This window comes from Rattus rattus, chromosome 18, assembly GCF_011064425.1.
Source record: "Rattus rattus isolate New Zealand chromosome 18, Rrattus_CSIRO_v1, whole genome shotgun sequence".
NCBI classification, from domain to species: Eukaryota; Metazoa; Chordata; class Mammalia; order Rodentia; family Muridae; genus Rattus; species Rattus rattus.
In genome coordinates, this window is record NC_046171.1 from 8091439 (window position 1) to 8108275 (window position 16837).

The window sequence follows — 16837 nt, forward strand, 5'->3', positions numbered from 1 at the left end:
TAGAAATCTCCTGTCCTTCTCAGCCTTCTGCCTGGGATTCTGCCCCAGCACACCTGTCGATCCTCCCATCCGCCACGTTTGAATGATCTGACTTTAGTTTTGCTTTTTACATTTGAAGTTCTGTTTTTCTTGAGTTTACCAAAGTTTATTTAGATGGTTCTTTTAGAAGAAAAATCTTCAGAAAGAAACATATCTAAATAAAAGGAAAACTTAGGGGAAATAGAACCAAACAGAACCAGGGAAAGGGTGGAAGAAGAGCCAAAGTGAGGATTGGAGCAGCCGGGTTTCCAGGTGGGGAGCCAGCGTCTCATGGGCTCCCTGCCGGAGCACAGGAGATGCACCACATGATATCCTCAGAAAAAAACAATAAAAATAATTTTACATTAAAAAGAAGCAACAGAGAGTGGATCCAGCTTTATCTACTTCAAACAGTTGATGTTCTTTATTGACATCAGAGAACAAATGTCGAGACCATTTAAGACAAACTAATATCCTTTCAAACAATGAAAATACACCAGAAAATTCTCCCACCAACTAAACTGTAATTTATTTCAAAACAAGCTAAAAGCCATTTAGAATATAAAGTCCAAGATCAAGCATTCCAAAATCCCAGCATGGGTGGGAGGGATTTATGAGCTGAAGAGCTATTGGCAAGCAGTTGACGGCGGCTGCAGAGTGAAACTCCATGTTCTTCAAGGATGTGGCTCCTGAAAGGCCACCTACTCTCCGGCTGATGGACCCGCCCCCATGTCATCCAGGCAGAACTACATTGACTCAGTGAATTAAAGCAAAAACACATATGAAGTCGGGAGGTAAATGTGGTCAGGGGAGAGGAGAAGTGAGAAGAGAGAGAATGGGAGTGGATTTGATCAAAACACATGATACACATGTACAAAATTCTCAAACAATAAAAAGATTAATAAAAAATACTTTCTACCAAGACAAAGTGATGCCGTATTGAAGGAGGCTGCTAAGTTTCCCTCACAGCTCAAACAATTTTTTCAACAGCCTTCCCATCTGCATACGGCAGAAACAATCCCAATCCTGTCAAATTAGTAAAAAGACATTGCTCAGGTGTCAAGACTTAGCAAAACCCGTGAATTTATTGCTCTGCTAAGGTTGCTATTACATGAAATTAGTGCTTTGTTTTAGAACCCTGCAGCAGAGGACACAATGGTGACACCCTGCAGGCTGGAATCGCTGCAAGATGACATTTTTACCATCATTGACTTTGAAATTTAGTGCAGGTAACAGTGAGCAGAGCCAACAGCATGGATAAATAAACAAGGAATCGTAGAGATGGACTGTCACAATGTAGCAACTCCCAGGAAATTAGCAGACCCGGGCAATTAGCATCAATGCTTGTTGTAACATCATGAAAAGAGAAACAGGGAGATACACTGTGACTCCAGAAAAGGTCATGACCTCCTCTAGACTCAAAATGAATCAAACCAGAGTCCCGCCTTCACACCCGCGTCAGGTGCTAACTCACGGAAAACACAAAGGGCAAGAGAGTGGGTCAGATGGCACCGAGTGTGTGCGGGCAACATAATCTCTTCACCTTGGAGACTGAGGCTTCGCAACTGCTTTAATCCTGACAGAAAGAAAGGATGAGGTCAAACATCTGAAAGTCTGGGAGACAAGAAAGACCAAGGATTGTTGTATACAGGAAGGTGTGTTTGACGGAAGAAGCCATCCAATTACCCACATGGACAGTGTGTGCTGGGGGTGTTTACTGGCTGAAGCGTATGAGTAATTCCACAGAGACCACCACTGTCTGATTTTTTTTTTAACCTGAGCAGGTGATTACATGGGTTTTGCCTTGAATAAGTCATTGAATTATACATTCACTATGGTTACCTGTGACTGTTTTATTTTTTGATAAGGATTTTAAGGCAACTGTATGAAAGACTAGAAGCTGTGGTTGGAAGACAGAGAGGCCGGGGGTATCCCAGTCACAGGGTTAGGGTTGAGCCACAGAGACCAAAGCAACTTAGGTCTGGAACGGGTTAGGTCCTAAGGAAGTTTCTGGACCACATCCTGAAAATGAGGGGGTACTGAGGTGCAGAGCAGAAGGGGAAGATCCATGACCACATCTCACAGACCCTTCGGCCAGCATTCTTTACCCAACCCGGGTCCCCAGCCTTTTCACACTTCTTCAGGCTCTGGGGGAGAAGCTTCCATTAGGATCTTAGTAGGGGTGAGGTGGGAGAAGCGCCCTTGAAGCCTGCAGGAAGAGTGAGAGGATCTCAGGAGGCTTCTCCAACTCCAGACACTCAGAAGACAATCACCCAGCCAGAGGCACCTCTGCCTCCCCTACGCCATGATGCTTGCTCTGGCTAAAGAACAAGGCCGTGATCCGCCAGCCAAAGACAAGGAACCAGAGCGCTTACCTCATTGCCAGGCTGAGTCTCCATGGACGCTGGAAAGAGAGAATGAGATCCCCAGTCAGCATCAAATGTGGTTTTCCTGGGGGAGCTTGTGGCCCTCAGGCTCAGCACTTGTCTGCTTCCTCCTGGCTTTAGGAAACCCTGTCACGGGGGACACCTGAGCACAGCCTCCCTCCCTCAGATCCTCAGTAAAGGAAGCTGGAAGTGGAGAAGCCCAGGGCAGGTGGGAAGGTTCTCTTCAGAACCTTTCTGAGCCTTGCTACCTTTCTGAGCCTTGAGGTGGATAACAGCTCCCACGAGGAAGACAGTCAGCCCAAGCAGGAATGCTGCAGCGCCACTCAGTATCTTTTCCCAGGAATATTCAGACTGAGCCACTGTGAGAAAATGAGACTTAAAGTCACTGTGATGCTTCCAGTCTGGCCACAACTTCTTAAAGCCCCAAAGCCCCAGTACTGCTCAGGAAGAACTAAATCTAGAAATGGAGTCGCCCCATCGGTCCTGATATCCCCTCCTCCCCTCCCCCCCATCTCTCCCTCCTTCCTTTCCTCTCCCTCTCTCTCCTTCTCTCTCCCTCTCTCTCCCTCTCTCTCTCCTCTCTCTCTCCTCTCTCTCTCTCTCTCCCTTCTCTCTCTCTCTCTCTCTCTCTCCCTCTCTCTCTCTCTCTCTCTCTCTCTCTCTGTCTCTCTCTGTGTAAGGGTGTAAATGTCTATGTTATGTATGTGTATGAGTGTGTCTTGTGTGTGTGTGTGTGTGTGTGTGTGTGTGTGTGTGTGCGTGCGTGCACGCGCGTTCACGTGCATGCGATAGACAAGGGGTCAACTTCCAGTGTTATTCCTCCGGTGCCATCTTCACTATTCTTGCTATATAGTTCAATGTCCCTGGCTGACCTAGAACACGCTAATAGGCTCCCTGTCTCCACACACACATCCCCAGGCCCTAGGACTACAAGCAGGGACCAGAGCACCTGGATTTTTTATATCAACTTTGGGGGCCAATCTCAGGTCCTCACGCTTATGTGGCAAGCCGTTCACCAGCTAAGACACTTCTCCAGGCCTCTCCCTGACTTACAGCCCATGACAGTGCCCCTAAAGATTAAAATGTTAAAGAATACTAGGTCCCGGGCTTAGAGGCAAGCTGTGGGTTAACAGCCCTCCTTCTCTGAATTCCCCCAGGCATTCAGAGGATGGATGTCTGTCCTGTTTTCTCCTGCCCTGGTACTAGGATTATTCTATCAGGGGAACGTGTCTTGTCATCAACATGAAATGAACACAGAAGTGGCAGCCCATATAGGCCAAGGCTGAGAAATACAGAAAACAAAACGATGCTCACCCATACACAGAAACAGGTCTTGGGAGGTTGGGTGTTCCACAAGGCAATCTGGTAGACGTCTCCAAGCTCTGGTTCATTTCCAGCATTACAAATCGTCTGAAGGTCCAGTCTCCATTCTATGTAAGGCCAGTGGACATGACCCCCGGGACCTCTCCTCCCTGCCCATTTCCGAACCACCTGACACGTATGTCCCTGGGGTAGAAGTCTGTCACAGAGCAGAGCAACAGGTTGTGCTGCTGCAGCAATGGGCTCCTCTCTGGGTACACCGTCACCTCCGGAGGCACTAGAAAGAGAAGAGACAGAAAGCTTTGTTAGGACAGGAGCGTCCCCTAGAGACCATGACCGCCCTGATCTATGTCTCAAACCAGAAATGGAAGCTGGAGTAGTGGGGGTCCCCAACTGGACTGGAGAAGCAGAAGAGGCCCCAAGTGTCACGCCCACCTCGGCCAGCAAGGAAGACGAACACGGTCGGATTCTTCTCAACAGCCCCAACTGCTGCAGGAACACCTCTTTGTTGATACGGGGACCTCGAGCAGCAAAGGCGCTTGCCTTATATACACAACAGGCTGTGGTCGTGCTACCTGTCCTTCAGGGATTGGCAGAGCACGAATCACCCCATTAGCCTGCGGCCGCCCTGGCAAGGGGACAAGCCTGCGCATGCGCAAGTTGTTTACCACCAGACGGGACTGGATGTCGGCGCCATCTTTGTTTTACCACGCCGCTCCCTACACACAAGGAGGATTCATACTCTGCCAGGTCACCCCCACCCCCGCCCCAGTCACCCACTGTATTCAATGGACACTATTTCTCAAAGACCCCGAGAACTCTGAGGTTTCTAGAAGGAGACCACCATTCACTGAGGTGGAAATTTCTGGTTTCTTTGGAATCTCGGCTGTGTCAGAGGATGTTGTGCTGAAGCTGACACAGGTGAGAGGATGTTTTGCTGAAGCAGACGAGAGAGAGAAAGTGTGATTTTTGGGGGGGAAGAATATAAATATGGCCCCACAGACAGTGGGGGGTGGTTGTGGCATTAGTTCGCCTTGCATGTCCCTGAGGACACTCTTGCGTTGGTTTGCCTTGTATCTTTGCCTGCCATGACTCCATAGAGTGACTTGCCAAAGAACTTCTCATGATACCCCGGCAGCTTCTTCCTATTTCCACACACTCGGGCCAATTGGCAGAGCCTTGAGGTTTCTTCTGGATCAAACCACCACCGCCGATCCATGAGTGGTGATTGCCACGTGGACTGGACTGCCGCGGCTGATTCGTGTTGGTGTTTGCTAGAGAACCGGACTGCGAAGGCTGGAAGAGCTCCAAAGAACTACTTCTAAGCAGGTCCACAACCCCTGTTTCCAATTAACCTTCCTTCCCACTACCTGTGATGGGTAGTGGGCTAGAAGGGAGGTTGAAGTGTTTTCGAACCCTTATTAAAGCAGGTTTTAAAAATCTAAGCCAACAATTCACAGCTGAGGGCAGAGCATAGTCACAGATGCCCCCAAGCCTGATGACCTGAGTTCAATCTCTAGGATCCTCGTGATGGAAGGAGAGAACCAACTCTCAAATTGTTCCGACTTCCATGTGTGCACTGTAAGGCTGCACGAACACACACAAATAAATACTAGACACACAGAGGATAGTTAAAACCTCTTAAATGCTCTTAGTATGAGGTTCTCCTGAGAACTTTAGACCTCCCCCCTTCCACCCACCATTTCTCTCCACGGTGAAGGGGGGGGCCCCAGCTTGTACTCTGCCTGCAGACCATGTTCACAGCAGCTCACTTGTCCCCAGGAGATCCAGGCGTTCCACTGATCACGTCCGCCTCCCCCCCAGCTCCACAAGTGCCACTTAACAACCCCAGGTCACTGTCGAATGTAAGTACTCCTCCAGGTTGAAGATGAACCTGACCAGGAAGCTGGACCTTTCTGTACTGTTGAGTGCACACTCCGCCTTCGGGCCTTGAATCACAAAAATCCTCTGGAAACCATAAAGGATTAGGAACCGATACCTCTGGGAAAGCCTGCCCTGTGCACAAAGTCAGACGGGCGACATGCTCAAAAAGCAACATTAAGAGGCAAAGTCACAGGATGCTGTCAAGGCTTATTGGCATTTGCTTAAAATGTGAACAGGGAAACAGCTGTCAGGAGTGAGTCCTCCCTTCCGCCCTGTCCCCCACCCCACAAGCCTCCAATCCCCATATCATTCCCCACCCCTGTCTCCCACCCTGTCCCTAACCCCTGTCCTTCCCTCCCCATCGTCCCCCACCTCCCCACCCTGTCTCCCCATCCTCACTCCCCTGTCTGCCCTCCCTCCCGATTCCCCTCATCCCTGTCCCTCTCTCCCCGCAGTCCCTGTGTCCTCCCTTCTCCCCAACCCCATCCTCCCTGTCCCTCTTCCCTCCCCCTCCCCTGTTATTCCCTCCCACCCCTAATCCAGCATGTGGGGTCCCAGGGATTAAACTCAGGTTTTCAGGTTGGACAGCAAGTGGCTTTAGCCACTGAGCCGTCTTGCAGCCCATTTTATGTTTCTGAACACTAAGCACCTCGTGTCAAGACACACTCGAATGTTGGGTCATGGAGAGAAGGAAGGGAAAGGAGGTGGGACAGAGGAGAAAGAGTTCTTGGAATGGTGGGCGTCCAGACCTCCAGTTCTGTGTGCCTGAGACTTGGAGGATAAATGGCTTTGTGCCTGAGCTGGGGTCTGCCTATTCCCAAGCTAAGCCTCGGCCTTCAGGAATGTTGGCCTCCTGCCAAGAAATGACTTCATGGTCATCCAGGCCCCCTCTGAGGGGTCAGAGTTCAGATGAGGTGCCAGCCTCCAGTCCCTCATCGTGTCTACCCCCTCTTTACAAGGTAAAGAAAGTGCATGTGGGGTTTTCACCATCATTTAAAACTCTATGCTGATTTTCCCCCCATTTCTCAAACGGACATGATAAACTCAGAGCGTTTTTTGTTCTCAGAGAAAAATGACGCCCCACCAGCCTGGTTCCTCTTCTCATAGCATTTAGTGAGGCCAGTCTTTTCTTATGCTATCAAGAATTCTGTTTCAGCCAACCTGCATTTTCATGGTCTACCAACGCTGGTGTCTGTATAGCCCATCTCCCTGCAACCCGAGGCAACAGAGATAATTAAAATACTCAACTTGTCTGATCCTTAACTTCCTGAGACCTCAAAACTCTCGGCAGGATGCTGAATGCCAACTAGGGAGTTGCAAGTTGACGGGAGGTGTTACTGCCAGTCACCTGACAGCCCCAACAACAAGAGTATGCTCGTGAGAAGAGGCTCCGGCAGCTCTCTGACTCCAGCCTCTGGGTTCTAGTGTCTGATGTTGATGCCTAAGGACCCCAGCAGGGGAAAATTTCCCCTTCCTTCCTCCCCCACCCGGCATCTGTGTCTCAGGTACAGGAAAACCTTCCCAGGCAGCCATCATGGGGGCTGAGGAGGACATGAGAGATTCCTGGTCAATGAGGGGACTCTTTAGAGTCAGAGCCACTCTAGTCTGAGACTTTGATCCACAGGGAGGGGGGGGGAGTTAGCCCCATGCCGATCCCAGAAAATGCACCCAGAAACGAACCCCTCTGTTCTTACCTGGGGAGTCTCTGCCTTCAACCATGAAGGAATCTGGCCTCATGAGGTTCACTAGCAGAGCCACCACCCAGGGGGCCCTCCCAGCACCTGTATTCTGGAGGGAGCAAAGGGACAGAAGACTGAGACCGACACCTCTTTAGAATGGAGCTGTCTTCCAGAGCCAAAAAAAAAAAATCACTAAGTATAGATAATTATGCAGCCTCACTGAGATTGGAAACATCTTCAGGCTGGTTTAACCAATCAAGAGTGAAGAGTTTGCATCATCGCCGTTGCTAGCAGAACACTTTGACAGCATTGCTTTAGAAAAACAAGAACTGCTACCTGGAGAGTGAGTGTTGGGGTTTAAGTGGCAGGAGAATGGACTCAGGGATCGGGAAAGTCTGCGAGGATGAGGTCCTAGAACCAAGTAGGTTATTTATTGTGTATCCTGTGTCATTTAGCCAGGTCCCTTGAATTATTCTGCGACCAACAGGTCTCCTTCCTAGAGAGTGGCTGACCTTGACAGCAGAGGGTGCTGAACCAAGTGAGCGGTTTTGTATGGATTGTGGCCAAGGGGGTCTGGTGGAAACTCAGCAAAAGAAGACTGGCTGTACTGTGTCTTGTATATACTTAAACAAGAGGAGGAGGAAATAAAGAAAGACAGGCAGGGAGACAAATTCTCAAAAGAATAAATCGTGCAAATATATTCATAAGGACAGAATATAAGGAAGGATTGGGGGCCAGGTCAACAAGATGTGGGGATGGGAGCTATAGAGTGGATTAGCTGGCAGAACTGCTGAGCGCATTCGAGAGCACACTCGCGTGCACACACTCACAAACACTCACACACACACACACACACAATTAGCCAGTATACCTACCAAGATAATTTAATGATGTGTATATTGTGCACAGAATTTTGTCCCACTGATGTTTGTACACATGTATTTTAGCGTCTAAATAAGACATTGGGAACAATGGCCAAAGATTTGTAACACCACCACCCAGCCCCCTGCTTGTTCTGTGTGGCCCAGAAGAAGATCTACGAAAGGTGTACTTTTCATTCCAAAACGAAGGCTATTAAATATATAGCAGGCAAAATAAAGAGAATAAATAGTCAGTAGCAGGCAGAGAAAAGCAGCAGGTAATTGCAACTTTAATTTTTTTTTCAAATCCTAATTTTAGTGATGGTTCTTCGCCTTTAACCTCCCGCAGCTCCATCACACCCCCGCCAGAGGTAGGGAAAGAAAGGATATGGGGAAGGGACCTGTTTAAAGGTTCTTGGAGCAACTCCTGTCTGTGTTGTCTGGAAATGGCAGTTCAGCGAGCAGGCAGGCAAGCAGAAGTCTGGATCCACTGCAACACTTCACAGAGACACCAGCAGTCCAGTTCGGTAGAGAAGGGTTAGCAGAATCAGCAGTGACATGGCCACCAGAGACACGGGCCTCAGCCTCAGAGACCAGCTTGAGCCAGCAGGAGAGACCAGGGGGAACGCCAGAAAAGGTCTTGGCTGTGTTCTCTCCAGCTTAATCAAAAGGTCAGCAAAGACTGAGACTCACAAGAGTTGTAAGCAGTTCTGCAAGTTCAAACCTAGCTCAGCCCTCCATCATTGTCCCCAGTCCACTGTACCCTCCAAACATCACGGTCTCCCACGGTCTTGCCTTCCTCAGCCCACGGTCATCTGTCTCAGCTGACATCACTCTGCCAAGCAGCCCAAGTCTTGCAAAGCAACAAGAACCTGCAGCCCACCAAGGTTTTTGGTGTATTTCTCTATGGAGTCCCCAACAAATGCAGCTCAACTATGCAATGAGGTAACGGACCAATGCATCGTGTTCTTAGTAATGAATCCTTTCATCCGTGCCCTTTCACGTGTTGCTTAAGCAAAAACCCCTCTCTCTTCCTCCCTTCAGCGAACCGTTCCTCCGCGAGTCAGACTTAGCCATCACACCTGTGTCCAATGAACGCTTCCTTCAGTTTTCCCCAGCAAAACACCATCCAACACAGCTTCCTTTCCAAAGAACCCTTTGAAGTTTTCCACCTCAGGGAACAGGTGAAGAGCCATCCAATGGGGGGCTCAGAACCCAGGCAGAGAAAGACGTAAGCAAAGGAACAAAAACGGGGTTCCCAAGAGACATCAGCTGAGAAGTGCAAGTTCTGAGGTCGTCTGGCTGGAAGTCTGGGAGGAGCTTGGGGTGGAGGTCCACCTCTCCCTGAAGAGCCTCCCTCAACGTCCCACCTCCACAGTCCTGTTTATGTTATATGAAGATCAATGAACCATGGTTAGAAAGGGTTCTCATTCGGATGCTCCTCAAGGACACAATGTAGTCTCCTCTATCCCCTTCCTCTGTGTACGCAAAGGAGGCCAACCAGAACCTGGGCCTGGAAGTATTGGGGGACAAAAAGGCCTCCTCGATCCCAGAGAGTCCATTGAGGAGTTTTAAGACACTGACATTGGGCAGTTTCCTGGTGCCCGTGCATTTCACCACTGTCCCGAGGCGCACACCATGAAAATAAGGCCTTACACCTATATCCTTTCCCTGTGAAAGTAGGTGTGCTGGCTGGTTTCTAGTGTTTTGACCCTCTGGAGTTATCAAGAAAAGCCTCCCATGAACTGCCTCCTGAGACCCAGCTTTTAAGGCATTTTCTCAATGATTAGTGATCAAGGAGAGGGCCCAGCCCATTGTCGGCAAATGGTAGCCGCCCTGGATTTTGGTCCTGGGTTCTCTAAGAGGAGCTAAACTAGCAAGCCAGGGAATCAGTTTGACCCTCCATGCCTCAGAGTTAAGCTCCTCCTGCCCTGTTCAGTTCCAGTCCTGAAAGTTTGATGATGAACAGCCATGGGAAGTGTAAGCTGAATAAACCCTTTCCCCCCAACTTGTTGGTCTCGATGTGTTTGTGGAATAGAAACCCTGACTAAGACAGTGAGTCTCAGAGGAGTTGATTTAGAGAGCTGTTCTTTAATGGGGAATGGGAAGCAGGAATAATGGCCTAGATATCAGAGCATACAGCATCTTAGTCAGTTGTTCAGTGAACACCTGGGGTTAAAAGCAGGTTGGGGAGGAAGTGTTATTTTGCCGCATAGATTCCATAAATTTCCATCTCTTGGTTTGTTCAAGGCAAGAGCTCAAAGCAGGTACACTGAGGCAGGGGCTGAAGTGTAGAGGGCTGTGTGGAGGAATGCCTTTACTGGCTTGCTCACCAGTTGGGGTTGCTCTGCAGGCTGGTTTATGGAGGCATTTTGTCGAATTCATGGGCCACCGCTAGATATGTCTACTGAGAGCTGGTCCTCACATCAAAAAACCAAGAAGACTCACCACAGCCTTTGTTCAGGCCCAGTCTGTCTCTGGAGTCTGACCATTTTTCCACTGAGGTCTTCCCCAGCAAACCTTTGTCTGGAGTTCTTGACAAAATTTTCAATAGGGGCCATAGTCGCTTGGACCCCAGATTAAATTCTTCCAGAATGGAGGGCCCAGTTCAGACCCGATCTCCCCAGCCAGGGAGAGGTGGGGGAGGCCGTTGTCCTTGCTGCTTTTGAATTTCCAACTATGTTAAAATGTTGCCTGTTTATAAATTTTAGAAGAATGAGAGAATACTTGTTCCCAAGTCAAAGTTCAATTTTGCCCTGTGAGACGCCATAGGGTTAGTGACTGTTTTTGAACTTGTATTCGCCGTTCAGGATTAGGCAGTAATGTCTGCCACACGAGGTTATCGTAAAAGTAAAACTATGCATGTCCAGCCCGGGTGCAGCGATAGCGTTCAGAAGCCCCCAGGGTATTTATTCCTGGTATATTTAGTGCAGCTCTTGAGTCCCCAGAATGGCCCAGTGTTTTACACAGCCACCAGATGGCACCAGACTCACACTGCGCGGCCCTGGTTCACTCAGCACCGGAATAAGGAAGGGCTCCAGGCTCCGACCCGACTACTCCACTTTCGCTCCTGGGGATCCGTGAAGCCTGTGACCTGCGACCTCGAGGTGAAAGGTCATCCCAGCGTGCAAAGCACTGAGGACTTGAAGCCCGATGCTGATCTCACAGAGATTAGGACAGACTGGGGAGGCTGTCTAGATGTCCCAGAGAAATCTACAGAGCTTTAAGAGTGAAAGACAGCCTTCCCTACCTGTCCAAAAACTCAACTCAGAATAGATCAAAGACTTTGATCTACGAGCTACACAGATACAGGAGCTGACGAAAGCCCTCGGTGTGAGCGGCAACCGGAAAGGCTACTGTAACCGAGGGAGCAAAAGTAAGAATTAAGACGAGGGATTGTTGTAGATTAAAGAGTTTCTGGAGAGTCAAAAGAAACTGGGAGAGAAAGCTTTGACAGTTGTCTGCCTGTCAGAGACTAAGACCGAGAACACGCATCAATCTCGGAACATCAGACACTGAAAAACAAAGACACAGCTAGATGAAAACTGGTTGCGGCGCCAGGGAACCAATCCCAGGGCCTCCCATGGGCCGGGCTATGCCCCCGCCCCCCAGCCCAGAGGAGACGCTGAAGAAGCGCAGATAGCCAATGAGAATGTGGGGAAAGCTCAGGAAGGAGGATGGGTCAACGGAGCACGTGGGACGACATAAAGAGGAACGGAAGGGTTGTATAAACCTGGATACAACAAAACTACGCATGTTTGAATGCACCCACACGGAAGCCTTGTACTTCAGGTGCTAACTTTAAAGGTTTTTTTTTTTGTTTTGTTTTGTTTTAAGTGCAAGATTGTTAGCCCCAGAAATTGCGACCAAAACTGCTCCGTGGGCAGGGGTAGAGATGGCCAAGTGGGTAAAGAAAGACAGAAAGGAACTTGCCTCAGGACCCACACAGAAAGGCAGAATCTTTTCCACCAACACTGTCCTCTGCCTCTACACATGCTGTGATGGGAGGCCTTTATAACAATAATAAATAAAATATGATAAAGAGAACATTTTAGCTACCCGACTTCATCTGCCTTAGTCTGACTACCAAGAAAAAAAAGTAGGCAGGGCTGAGAGATGACTTGGGACTAACGAACTTTACCATGCTCTCCTGAGGGACCAGGGTTCAGTTCCCCAGAACCCACGTGGGAGGCTCACAGTCATCGTTATTCTAGGCTCAGGAATCTGATGCTCTCTTCTGGCCTCCGTGGGCACCAGACACACACAGTACACAGACATGACCATCAAATAAAAAAAAAAAAAAACAAAACAGATTTTTTTTTAAAGAAAAAGAACTGCAGTTCTTGGGAGAAGGAGGCAGGAGTGGGGGTTCTCTGTGAGTTCAAGGCCAGCCCCATCAACATGGTGAGACCCAGTCTCAAGAACCAAAAAGAAAAGAGGGAGTGTTGTGTCAGCAGGTGTTTCTACACTGCTGGTGGGAATGCGAGCTGGTCCGGCCACTGTACCTGTGGAGTATGGAGTAACTATGCAGGCTCTTTAAAAGGCCAACATTAAAACTACAACATGGCCCAGCTGTACCACACCACAGCATTCCCCCCCTCCAGGGGATGGAAGGCAGTGTCCAGCAGACACCTGCAAACCAACACTTATTACAGCACAGCAGATGGGTCGAACAACCCGCCACGTCCACCGACTGGAGAGGAAAGGGGTGGGTGTAACACACAATCCGTGCATCAGAACTGAATCATCATGGGTGTGGGAAAATGGGAGGATTGGAGGACTGGGATGTCACCTAGAAAAAGGTGACAGTTTTGTAAACAAACTGTGAAATTAGAGCAAACACGAAAACAAAGTGGGGACTCTGAGCGATGAGGGTGACAGGGGCTCGTAGGCATAAATTTGTTTGCAACCTATTTTAATAAGGGTTCGACCTCTCCTCTTGCCCACCACCCAGCAGAGGTAGTACAAAAGAAAAGTTATTAGGATATGGGGGGAGTGGACCTGTTCAGCAGGTTCTTTGGAGGTGAGTTCAGTCTTCTTTGGCAACAGTTCAGTCCCATGTAAACACCAATAAGACTCAGCAGCTGCAGACCGCCCTCTAGGGCAGGCAGACAGCACTGAGCGAACCGCAGCCATGGGCTGGTCCTTTCAACAAGCAGACACCAGGCAGCTGCTAGAAAAGCACAGAACCTCACAAGCAGTTCTTGGGTGAGTTTCTCCCTAATGGCAGGCGTTACCTGAAGTTGAGGCTCAACAATGCTATGTAGGCAAAAACAATCACGTGTGTGTCTTTAGCGAAGACTAGCGAGATGGAGCAAACCAAACCAAAGCTCAGTGTTCCTTCCCCACCGTCTGTGGGGTCACATTTATACTCCTTCATCACGGGTCCTTTTGCCTGTGTCTGCTTCAGGAAAACAGCCTTTCCCGTGTCTGCTTTAGCGAGACTTCCTTTCACCTGTGTGCCTGTCTTAGTCCAGGTTTCCATAAAGAGTTTATTCAGCTTACACTTCCACGTTGCTGTTCATCACCAAAGGAAGTCAGGACTGGAACTCAGGCAGGTCAGGTAGCAGGAGCTGATGCAGAGGCCATGGAGGGATGTTACTTACTGGCTTGCTTCCCCTGGCTTGCTCCGCTTGGTCTCTTACAGAACCCAAGACCACCCACCAGTCCAGAGACTGCACCACCCACAATGGCTGGGTCCTCCCCACCTTGATCACTAATGAAAAATGCCTTTGCAGCTGGGTCTCACGGAGACGTTTTCCTCAAGGAGGCTCCTTCCTCTGTGATGACTCAGCTCGTGTCAGTTGACACACAGAACCAGCCAGTACAGTGCCCCAGCAAAAACATCATTGGACATAACTTTCAAAGAACCTAGAAAGTTTCCACTTCAGGGGCTGAGTATGATCAAAGTGTGTTCTATGCATGAATGCAGATGTGTAGAGAGGGCTGGCAAGACTCAGCGTGGGCGAAAGGTAAAAGTTTGATGACCTGAGGTCAATCCCTGGGACCTGTAGGTAGGAGAAAACTGATCAGCCGAAGCAAGTTTCTATCTGTACACACAATCACACACACACACACACACACACACACACACACACACACACACGCCCTAAATAAATTTAATAAAAAATTTTTTAATGAGATGTCACAGTAAGCCAGGCCTGTGGTAAATTTAGAATACAGTAATGTTTTTAGGATAAAGCTGGATGAGAGAAATTGAGGTAACTGGGAATTCTAGAAACTGGGGAAGCAGGAGGCATGGGCAGAAGAAAACACTAACGGGCAAGCATCACCCGTGCCTGTGATTGGTGACAGGCCACACTGGGCGTTTGGGGCTCTGTGTTTGGGGAGAAACTTTTTGTGTCCCTGTGCCTCGGTCTCCCAACACCAACATTCGTTGTCATGAAACCTGGGAGAGCATCTTAAAAATAGTGCGGCAGGGCTGGAGGGTGGCTCAGTGGTTTGGGACACTGGCTGCTTTTCCAGTAGACCTGGGTTCGTGAACCATAATCTACCCACCCCCTCCTTTGCCCCCAGGCTCCTGTTTGTCCACCTGTTTGGGGGAATGACTTCCAGATGTTTCATATTTGTGAAAACTTGATCTTTGTGTTGTTTTTTTCTTATTTTATTTTATTTTATTTTATGTGAGGGAGAGAGAGAGGTACCTGTGGCTCAACTTGGGTATCTGAAGGTCAGAGGACAACTTGTGGGAGTTGATTCTCTCTTTCCAGAGGAGTGAATTCAGGTCATCAGACTTTGCAGAAAACACCATTACCCAGCCTGCCACATTTTTTCTTTTTAAATCTTAAGTCTATGGGTGTTTTGCCTGGGTGTTATGTCTGCGTACCATGTGAGCGCAGTGCCTATATTGGCCAGAAAGGGCGCCAGATCCCCATGGAACTGGAGTTAAGTGGTGACCACGCAGGTACAGGGAATTGAAGCCGGGATCTGTGGAAGAGCAGACAGTGCCCTTAACCAGTGAGCCACCTCTCCAGCCCCAGCTATATGATTTTTTAAGATGCTCTCCCAGGTCTCAAGAAAAAAAATACCAGAGACTCTTCACTGCCTATCTTCCATGATGGGCTACAGCTTACCTAAGGTGGGAGACAAAAGAATTCTTTCCTCTTTTAAAAAGGGATATTTTGTGGGAGGAAAGACTCTGTGTAAGGCTTCTCTCTGCCCTACGAGGTGGGTGTGAGGCTGTTGTGAATTCCTGCTCTGCCTCTGTACGCTCCGCTCCGCCGGGCTGGGAGCTGACAGCTGTGCTGGCAGGCTCTGGCTAGCGCTGGAAAGTACCTGCTGTTTCCAGGAACGGCTAAGTTTCTATTTCTTAGAATGGGACTGTTCCAAGCCGGGCCCTCCCAGCGCCAGTGAGCTGAACGGCCTCTAACTCTGTGGACTCTCCAACCGACTCCCTATTCACGGTCTGTGAGCCTGGGCCCTGCCAGGTCAAAGGCACAAGCCTAACCAGATATGTAGCTCTTCCCGGGACTTCTTTGTCTGGAGGAGAAAAAGTGGGTGGGCAGAACAGAAAAAGGAGGTAAGGACGTAAGGCCTGTGCGACTTGGCCTCCTGGAGGCTGCCTCCCAGCTGAGGGTTTCCTGGAGACTCCTCGATTAGCCTTGAAGTGCTTGTGGGAAAGCAGGAGGGGTGGCCAGGGGTGCTCGCTGTACCCTGGGCTGGCAGGACCAAGAAAAGGAGGTTGGGGGGCGCTTGTGTGCGCTGCAAAGGCTCCAGGCCCAGAAGTAGGTCATAGAAGTGTGCCCTCCCAAGCACCTGCAGAAAGAAACCCTGCTTTCCTGAGCCGCCGGTGTGTGTGTGTGTGTGTGTGTGTGTGTGTGTGTGTGTGTGTGTGTGTGTGTGTGGGGGCAGGGGACTCCGAGACCAGCCTCTCTCCCTAAAGCTGTGAATGGCATGCCGTCATGGGGGCAGAGTACCCGGATTTGGCTCCCAAAAGCCAGTGACTTTGCTCAGTCCGACTTGAGTCAGAGATTCTGGACAGGAATATAATTGTGTTCAGGGTGGGGCTCTGGGCCTGCTTTCTCACAGTGTGTGGCCTGTGTGGTGGTGACTTTTAAATCTCAACTTGCACGCTGGAGGGCGGTTTGGGGGCTTTCTTGCGAGACCTGGGCTGGATTCCCCTCCCAGCACAAGCAGCTCACATCTTTTAACTCCCAGTCAGGGATCAATGCCTTTTCTGACCTCCATGGGCGTCAGGCTCCCATAAGGGTGCACCAGGCTCCAGTGTGGCGCCCACAAAACATACAGACAAGACGTTCATAGGCAGAAAATAAATATAACTAAAATCTTCCTAAAAACGTTTTTTAAAACAAAGCTGCCATTTCTAAGAAATGCCTGGCGTGGTGCTTTAAACGAAACCTCACCCATTGACCCAGGTATTTGAATATATTTTGGTCCCCGGTTGATGACAGTTTAGGGAAGTGATATGGGCTCTCTGGAGGAAGTACGTCCCTGAGGGTGGGTGTTGAGCGTTTGGCGATTTGCTCCACTTCCTGTTTGCTCTGCTAATTGGCTGCTGGGCCTCACGCACCACTGCGGACTCTCCCTCTAGAGCCACAAGCCAGATAAACTCTCCCCTCCTCTAAGGTGCTTCTGGCTGTCCCTGTCACAGCACGTCTGTTGCAGGGAGGGAGTGGTGGGGGTCCTCAACCGTTTATGGAGGAGGACA

At 49.5% G+C, this 16837-nt stretch overlaps 2 protein-coding genes and 2 pseudogenes across 2 annotated transcripts in view; 2 read left to right on the forward strand and 2 right to left on the reverse strand.

Annotated features, from left to right (window-relative positions):
* LOC116887415 overlaps nt 1-16837 on the forward strand; it is a 496132-nt pseudogene that overhangs the window by 215792 nt on the left and 263503 nt on the right.
* The window catches only part of LOC116887417 (RT1 class I histocompatibility antigen, AA alpha chain-like), a 431868-nt gene that overhangs the window by 201371 nt on the left and 213660 nt on the right, over nt 1-16837 (forward strand). The gene's annotated exons all lie outside the window — the stretch shown is intronic.
* The window catches only part of Tap1 (transporter 1, ATP binding cassette subfamily B member), a 50676-nt gene that overhangs the window by 2598 nt on the left and 31241 nt on the right, over nt 1-16837 (reverse strand). The window lies entirely within an intron of this gene.
* LOC116887554 lies at nt 2017-10709 on the reverse strand (annotated as a pseudogene).